Source organism: Canis lupus, chromosome X (genome assembly GCF_003254725.2).
Source record: "Canis lupus dingo isolate Sandy chromosome X, ASM325472v2, whole genome shotgun sequence".
Lineage (NCBI taxonomy): Eukaryota > Metazoa > Chordata > Mammalia > Carnivora > Canidae > Canis > Canis lupus.
In genome coordinates, this window is record NC_064281.1 from 84,922,063 (window position 1) to 84,931,152 (window position 9,090).

The 9,090-nt window shown below is 39.5% G+C and overlaps 1 pseudogene; it reads right to left on the bottom strand.

The window, feature by feature from the left end:
- LOC112649112 (40S ribosomal protein S27-like) lies at positions 1 to 8,803 on the bottom strand (annotated as a pseudogene).
- Positions 8,804 to 9,090: the final 287 nt, after the last annotated feature.

Consider the following 9,090-nt stretch of genomic DNA (forward strand, 5'->3'; position numbering starts at 1 on the left):
TTTTCTTTTTTTTTGCCCATAATCAAAACTTTATTGAAAAACTGACACCAAAATAGGAGATCACTGCTATAAACCTTACAAAATTAAACATAATTACATTATCTTGGTAGATTAACTGTAATTACTGAACTGATAAGGCTTTCTGCAATGTAACACAAATTCAAGAGGTTGTGCGGATCATTAGTGTTGCTTTCTTCTAAATGAACAGCCCTCTGTGAGTCTGGACTCTATTTCTGTTAGCTGGCACAACACAGTTGAACAGCCTACACAAAGAACCACCATCTGAGCATGGCTGAAAACTGTGGTCATCTTGTAGCAACCTGGACATTTTACATCCATAAAATAGGAATTTGGGCATTGAATTAGCCATTTCTTTTTGTTTTTTTCTTTTCCTCTTCCAAGGATGGATGTAGCAAATCTCTAGCCAGAGGTATGTTGATCCTTTCGCAATCCCAGCCAGTCCTGATCTCTCTGTTTTCTTTTTCAAAAAGTAGGCTTCACACCCAGCATGAAGCCCAATGTGGAGCTCAAACCCATGACCCTGAGACCAAGACCCAAGCCAAGATCAAGAGTCGGATGCTAAACCAACTGAGCCACCCATGTATCCTGTGAACATATGTTTTCAATTATCTTGGCTATATCCCTAGAAGTGCAATTACTGAGTCACATGGTAACTATAATGTTTAAGTTTTTCAGGAACCTATTCCCACCAGCAATGTGTTCAAATTTCATCAAGGGTTCAAATTTCTCCAAGTCCTCCAGCACTTGCCATTTTCTGGTTAAAAACAAAAAACAAACAAAACAAAAAAAAAACCTATACCTATAGGTATAGGTGTATAGGTATAGGACACTTATAAAGGTATCCTTCTGGTTGTGAAATGGTATCTTGTGGTTTTGATTTGCATTTCCCTAATGATTAACGTTGTTGAGCATCTTTTCACGTGCTTCTTGGCTATTTGTACAGCTTCTTTGGTGAAATTTCTATTCACATTCTTTGCCCATTTTAAAATTAGGTTATTTGTCTTTTTATTGTTGAATTGTAATTGTTATTTATACATTCGGGATACAAGTTCCATATCAAATATATGATTTGCAAATATTTTCTCCCATTCCGTGGGTTGTCTTTCACTTTCTTGATGATATCCATTGAAGCACAAATGTTTTTAATTCTGACAAAATCCAATTTATCTATTTTTCCCCTGAGTTTCTTATGCTTTTGGTGTCATATCGAAGAAATTTCTAATCCAATATTATGAAGGCTTGCATCTCTGTTTTATTCTAAGAATTTTAGAGTTTTAGCCCTTACATTTAAGTATGTGAGCAATTTTGAATTAGTTTTGATATGGTGTGAGGTAGGGGCCCAACTTCATTCTTTTGCATGTGGATATCCAATTGTCCTAGAAACATTTGTTGAAAAGACCATTCTTTCCCAATGAATTATCTTGGCACTTTGTCAAAAACCAGTTAGCCACAAATGTAAGGCTTTATTTCTAGATTTTTAATTCTGTTTCATTGATTTATGTGTCTATATCTATATTCTAGGCCAGATCACACTGTCCTGATTATTGTTACTTTGTAGTATGTTTTAAAATCAAAACGTATGAGTGCTCCAACTTTTTTTTTAGGACTATTTTGGTTATTCTGGTTCTTTACATTTCCATATGAATTTTACAACTTGTTAACCTCTGAGGAAAAAAAGGCAACTAGGATTTTGATAGGGACTGTGTTAAATCTGTAAATCAGTTTAGGGAGTATTACCATCTTAACCATATTAAGTCTTCTGATCCATAAACATGAGATGCAAGTCACTTAACCTCCCTGGGCCTCATCTGCTTTATTTCTCAAGTGGGAATAATAATAGTCATTCTATTTCATAGGGTTGTTGTGAAAATGAGAAAATTCTTCTTAAAGGGATTATTTATGACAGCATTATATTATAGCATTATAAACTTCTGGACATGATAACTCTGAGGAACTCTAATAACATCAGTTCATGGTCATCTCAAAACCAGTTTAATTTCTTAACAGCAACATTTCCTATTTATAAAGTGCCTACTGTGTGGTTGGTGCTTAATAGGCTCCATGGTAGGAGCAGGCTCTAGAGCCAGACAACCTGTTTTCAATTCCCAGTGTATACCCCATTAGTAAAGTTACCTGCTTTTCTGGCACTCAGTCTTCTCTTTTGTAAAATGGGGATGATAATAGTATCTACTTCCTAGGGTTCTTGTAAGTATTGCATGAATTAATTCATGCTTGGAAGCATGCCTGACACGTAGCATCAATAAATACCAACCATCATTACAACATCATATAGAAGTGCTTTAAGGCCCTACACCCTAGGGGATCCCTGGGTGGCTCAGTGGTTTAGTGTCTGCTTTCAGCCGAGGACATGATCCTGGAGTCCCAGGATCAAGTCCCACATCAGGCTCCCTGCATGTAGCCTGCTTCTCCCTTTGCCTGTGTCTTTGCCTCTCTCTCTCTCTCTCTCTCTGTCTCTGTCTCTCATGAATAAATAAATAAATAAAATATTTTTTTTAAAAAAAGGCCCTATACCCACTGGCATTTACAACCAGATACTTATGACATGGCCTCCAGTCACTTGGTTTGCATGGTTTGAGTAAGTCAAGCATTTGCTTGGAGTTGGAGTGACTCCCCTTTGTAAGCTAGACTGGAATGGAAATTCTCACAAAGCAAGCTGGAGACTACAATTTCCCTGAGTGGGTATATGGATAAATAATGGCTTCTAAAATGCATTTGACATTGTGCAAAGTAAAGTCTTTCTTAGTTAAATAGGAAACATGCAGATTGCTTGGGATAATGGTTTCATAGAAAACCAGTGCGACAACATGGCATCATTTCCTTTCTTAGGAGTCTATTTCTCTCTGATTCTAGGTTTTAGCTTATTAGAAACAGCTAGGGGAGAGAGTCAGAGCTGTATTTGTACATCCATGCTGTGCCTGTCTCTGTGTCCTCAGACACAATTTGATCCCCGGTGGCATCTGGTTCTAGGGAGGTTGCATTGGATCGATTGCTGGTAAAGCATTCTGTCTGCTACCCTTCTTGAAGCTTGAGCTCAGGGAAATAATTTCTGAAATTGCTATAGTCGGGAGCAGACTGGGAATCGAGGCATCCAATCCCATAACAGCATGGAAAGGAATCAGAGAAATTTTTCTTACAACCAGAAGACTGAGGGGCTTGCAGGGGCCCTCGACAGGCTATCCGTATCCTAGTTCATTCCTTAGCTTCTAGGAAGGCCTATAGTAAACTCACTTAGAACAAACTGATGTATGGCCCCCACCTCTACACTCTCTACAACTTAGTCAATCTCTCAACTGAGGAGGGATGAACTTTAGGACACTTGAGCATTTAAATGAAATTGAAAGGATGAAGCCCTGCATAGGAAATCTTTCCTCCTCAAATCCCTCGATTCCCCAGCATGGAAAACCTAAGAGACAAAAGGACAAGAGAGGAAAAGCCAAATAGCAACATATCCCTTGTGCCGGCCAAGTGTTGCCTAGCAGAGCAACCTGGGTATTGGATGTGGGTATAGCCATGTGGAAGCAGTAGAGTTTGAGTAAGCCAAAGGCAGGGAAAACTAGCAGGAGCCTTGTAATCCAACTTTAGAGGGAGGCTCTGATGCTCTTACAAATATTTGAGACATTCTGATGAAATTATTTCCTCTGTTGACTGCTGACAATAATTAAAAATACTTTATGGAGTGAAAGGCTGGTAAGTGCTGATGAGAACTTAATGAGAGCCCTGAGAAGAGTTGCATTTGTTTCTTTTAAAACCTAAGATTGTGCTCTCAACCTCCTTGTTCTCTTCTCCCAAATTGTTTTCTATCTGTTTCAATATCTTTCCACCAAAAAGTTCTTCCATTCTCAACGTTTACAAATTAGGCTTCCCTTCCCCCTGATCATCATTAAAATTCCTGGGCTTTATAGTGCAAATATAACTAAATACAAGGTAGAAAGAAATCTGATTGAACTCATTCAATCTAAGGTAGATATGATTGAAAACTTTCGAATGATCTCAGGACTGCATTTTATTTTTATATATTTTTTAATGATTTTATTCATTTATTCAAGACAAACACACAGTGAGAGGCAGAAACACAGGCAGAGGGAGAAGCAGGCTCCACGCAGGGAGCCTGACGCAGAACTCGATTCCGGGTCTCCAGGATCACACCCCAGGCTGAAGGTGGCGCTAAACCGCTGCGCCACCGGGGCTGCCCAAGGATTGCATTTTAAAAGAAGATCGGGTTCATCCAAATTAATTTCTAATCGCAGAAAAATTTGAAACTGTTTTTGATGAATTTTTCTAAAGGAGAGAAAAAGGAGTTTCTTGGTGACCTTCAGATCACACACAACTCTGCCCATACTGTGTTCACTACATTCTAATTGTAAACTCATCCATGGCAGGGAATATGGTTGCAACCTTAAGAAGCCCACAGACTCAGAACCATAAAGCCTTGAAGCATTAGATTTTAAAATGAAAGTGAGAATCAGAGCTTTGGAAGTTGTTTATTGAGTCCTGTAAAACTTTCCGGATGCTGTCTGCCTGGAGGAAGCCTCCTCTCTCTGTTTTATATCTACACAGCAAGCTGGCCAAGACTAATGGTTACCCTGTCTTGGAGTTTCCTTGAGGAGGGCAGTAGGTAAGAGATGAAAGAGAAGATAAGCATCAAAGTGGAGTTTAGAACTTGAGATGCTCTAAACTTAGGGGGAAAGAGAGAAAGCCCCTGGGTGTATACTGTGAGCCTCAGCCAACTGGGAAGATGGTGTCTGTCTTACCTTCTCAATCTGACGGTTGGTGAAATTCAGCTTTGGATTGACACACACAGTCATGAAATGGGCAAGGATTATTCACAGGCCAACTCGCTGCAGACAACAAGTGACAGATTCTGCAGTGAGGCTCCATCTGGCTGGCCTCTAACTGATTTGCAAGTGCCTGGCTGGGCTTGAGCTTTGGAAACACTCTACCCTAAGCTTTTTCCCTTGGAGTTTCCACCCAATCATTGGTACCACTCTCTTCCCCCCATACAGAGACACACTCTGTAGTTTGCAGGGGTGGTAACTACCTACAAGTAAGTATCACCATCACTCTGTATGACAGAACAGCCAAACAAGACCAGAGAGAAAGGGAAAGTTAATGAACTGAAAGATTGCAAAACTTCCAAAGCACACTGCCTGAAAACATTGTAAAGGTCTTTAATGCTGATGGATTTAGCTGCTTAGTATCTTTCATAGAAGCAGTGATATTTATTATTAATAATTGCTTTCTTAAATTTCTTCATTGACATCTACCCTGCTCTTTCACCTGTCCAAAATACATTATTGTGAATCAGAACTACTAAAGAAAAATTTTTTTAAGTCTCAGTGCAGGTGCCTGGGTAGTATACTAGGTTAAATGTCCAACTCTTGATTTCAGCTCTGGTCATGATCTCAGGGTTATAGGATCAAGCTCAGCGTGGTATCAGCTTGTCCCTCTCTCTGCTCCTCTCTCCACTTGTGCTCTCTCTCTCTCTCTCTCTCAATCTAAAATAAATAAATAAATAAATAAATAAATAAATAAATAAATATCTTTTAAAAAATCTAGAGGAGTTAACCCCACCCCATAGTTACTGAATAAGAGTATTCACATTCAAAAGAAACTTTTCTAGGTGAGTTTTGAGGCACAGCCAAGGTTGCAGACCTCTGCCTTAGCCTCACCTGGACTAATTTTATCTTTACAACAACTCTGTGAGGTATGTATTATCATCCCCACTTTGCAGACAAGGAAACTGAGGCTCACGCAAGTTTAATGATTGGCCAAAGTAACAGAAATAGAAATGCACTAAGCTAAGATTCAAAGCCCGGCCCATGACAGAAGAGGACATGCTCTTTCCACTCTATCACACTCATGAGCTGTGCATAATTTTTCTCACTACTCTGACATTGACCTCTTTTAAACCAGATGTCTTGCCCTTTGGAGTAGCTACATTCTCTAGTAGTTTCTATCCCTTTCTTGGTTTCTAATTGTATCATATTGATGTTTGTCTACTCTTAAATCTAACAGTCATTTTCCTTGACAGAAAAGATGGAAAATGAGCAATTCTATATTTTCCTTATATTTTTAGTATTATCCTATTACATTATTGATCTCAAGCCACAATCATATATTCTTCTTTGGCGGTATGGAGAAGTTGTTCCTAATAGTTTCTAAAATCATTGAGTTATTATGGGTTTTGGCTTTCTGGGCTCTGTCATTGCAGGATCATTCCACGCATTTATATTTGGGTTTGGATCAGTGTCCCTTCATTCATCTTTTTTCGGTGTATATTATAAATATTTGCACATGTATGGGTTATGTGTACATGTATGCATAGGTACTTCAATGTCATGAATCATGAAATACTTTTTTCTAGAAGGAATTTTTTTATATGAGAGAGAGAGAGAGAAAGAGAGAGAGAAGGGAGAAGGAAAGAGGGAGAGGAAGAGAGAATCCCAAGCAAGATCCAAGCTTAGTGTAGAGCCCAACATGGGGCTCAATCTCACAACCCTGAGACCATGACCTGAGTCCAACCAAGAGTCAGATGCTTAACCAACTGAGCCACCCAGGTGCCCCCTGGAAGGAATTTTAGAGATTTTACTTGTTCCAATAGTTTTTAAATTTTTCTAACCATAGAACTCTTTCTCCAAGCAAAACTTCAGTCAGAATCCCAATGTCTTAAACAAATATCAGTAGAACCTGGTAAAGCAAGAAAGGATCCATCTCTTTGGACCTTGAAGTGGCTACATAGCACAATATGAAAAAAGCAGTTATAGTCATCTCTGATGAGGAAATTAAGGCCCAGAGAAGTAATTCAATTTTCCCAAGGTCACATAGCATGTAATAAATCAAGATTTAAAAAATCAAATTTCCTATTTGAAGTCCGCTTTATAACACACTTGATATATAGTAAAGATGAAAACCAGCACCATATCCAGAAATTTCTGAAGAGCACTCCAGTTATAGGTGAGAAGAATAATATTAGGGTTAAGGCATTTTGAGCACTTATTATATGCCTAGCACTTTACACTGCTTTATTTCTGGCTGTCTTCTGTTTTAGAGTGCCTTCATCTGAATTATAGTACTGTGCCTGCTTCATTTACATGTCTCTGAATATCTTTTGAACACATCCACCATCTTAACCGTCTTATCCTCTCTATTCCCATCACTAGTGACTTAATTCAGCCCACATAATCTATGTTTAAAAAACAAACAGCTTTATCAGGATATAATTCACATGTCCTAAAATTTACCCACTAATTATTACACAACACCATGGTTTCTAGTATATTCATAAGAATCATACAACCATCCCCACAATTTAATCTTAGAACATTTTTATTTCCCCAAAAAGAAGCCCCACACCCATTAGCAGTCACTCCCCATTCTCTCCTCCCTGAAGCCCTGGCCACCACTAATCTACTTTCTGTCTCTATGAATTAACCTATTTTGGACATTTCATATAAGGGGAATCATACAATACGTGAACTTTTGTAACAGACTTGTTTTTATATTTTATTTATTTATTCATGAGAGACAGAGAGAGAGAGAGAGAGAGGCAGAGACATGGGTAGAGGGAGAAGCAGGCTCCCTAAAGGGAGCCCAATGCAGGACTCGATCCCAGTACTCTGGGATCACAACCTGAGCTAAAGGCAGCTGCTCAACCACTGAGCTACCCAGGCATCCCTGTAACAGACATTTTTTTTTTACTAGGCATGAGTTTTTCGAGGCTCATTCATGTTGTAGCATGAATTAGCTTTTCATTCCTTTTTATAGCTGAATTGTATTTCATTATAAGGATATACCACAATCTGTTTATTCATTCATCAGTTGATAGACCCCTTATGTCTTGTTTGAACCACTGAAATAGCATTCTTCTTTTTTAAAGATTTTATTTATTTACTTGACAGAGCTAGAGAGAGAGAGAGAGAGAGAGAGAGAGAGCAAACAAGTAGGGGGAGGACCAGAAGGAGAGGGAGAAGTAGACTCCCCACCGAGTAGGGAGCCCCACAAGAAGCTTGATCCCAGGACCCTGGGATCATGACCTGAGCCAAACGCAGACACCTAACCAACTGAGCCACTCAGGTGCCCCTGAAATAGGATTCTAAAACATTTTTTTTTAATTTATTTATTTACGATAGTCACACTCAGAGAGAGAGAGAGAGAGAGGCAGAGACACAGGCAGAGAGAGAAGCAGGCTCCATGCACCGGGAGCCTGACGTGGGATTCGATCCCGGGTCTCCAGGATCGCGCCCTGAGCCAAAGGCAGGCGCCAAACCGCTGCGCCACCCAGGGATCCCTGAAATAGGATTCTAACCAGTGTTCTTATCTACATTATCCCCTCCAATCTTCCTATTGCTATTAGAAATATTTTGGAAAAGTACCTATTTGCTGTTAGTACCTCAGTGGTTCCCCATTCTAAGCAGGAACTCATGAACCTACTGGCTCTGGGGGCAAGACAGGTCACGCAAAAATGTGAAGTTGTGAGATGCTAAGACAATTTTCAGTGGTAAGTTCAGTGGTCAATTGAGAGTGCAAGCCCTGCTTAAAGGCATTCAAAATTGAATTAAAAAACAACAACAACAAACCATTCTGCTCATATAATAAATGATCATGCTGCAGACTTGTCTCCATGTCTGGTCTATAGAAGAAAAGCCAAACCACTCAGCAAGGCTCTTTATCATTACCTGACCCCAGTCATATTTCCAGGTTCCTCTCCTGTTTCTCTTCTTCCTCCTCCCTTCCTTTCACTCTTACTCCATGCTTCAGCCATGTAATGTTATTGGAAGGGTCCAAATTCATACCTTCAGGCCTTTATGGCTTAGAATGTCCTCTTCTAGAGAGTTACTTCCCCATCCTTTAAGATCCCACTTGAACTGAACGTCACCTGCTCCAGTACCCTTTGCAGTATACTTTTATTGTCATGCCTACCACATTGCAGTGAAATATCCTATGTGCAGGTCTCTCTGCTATCATACTGTGAGCCTCTCCAAGGCAAGGATATTGTTCTAGTCAGTGTTGTCCTTTTAGAAACCTATCAAACCCCAGTGAAACTCTTGT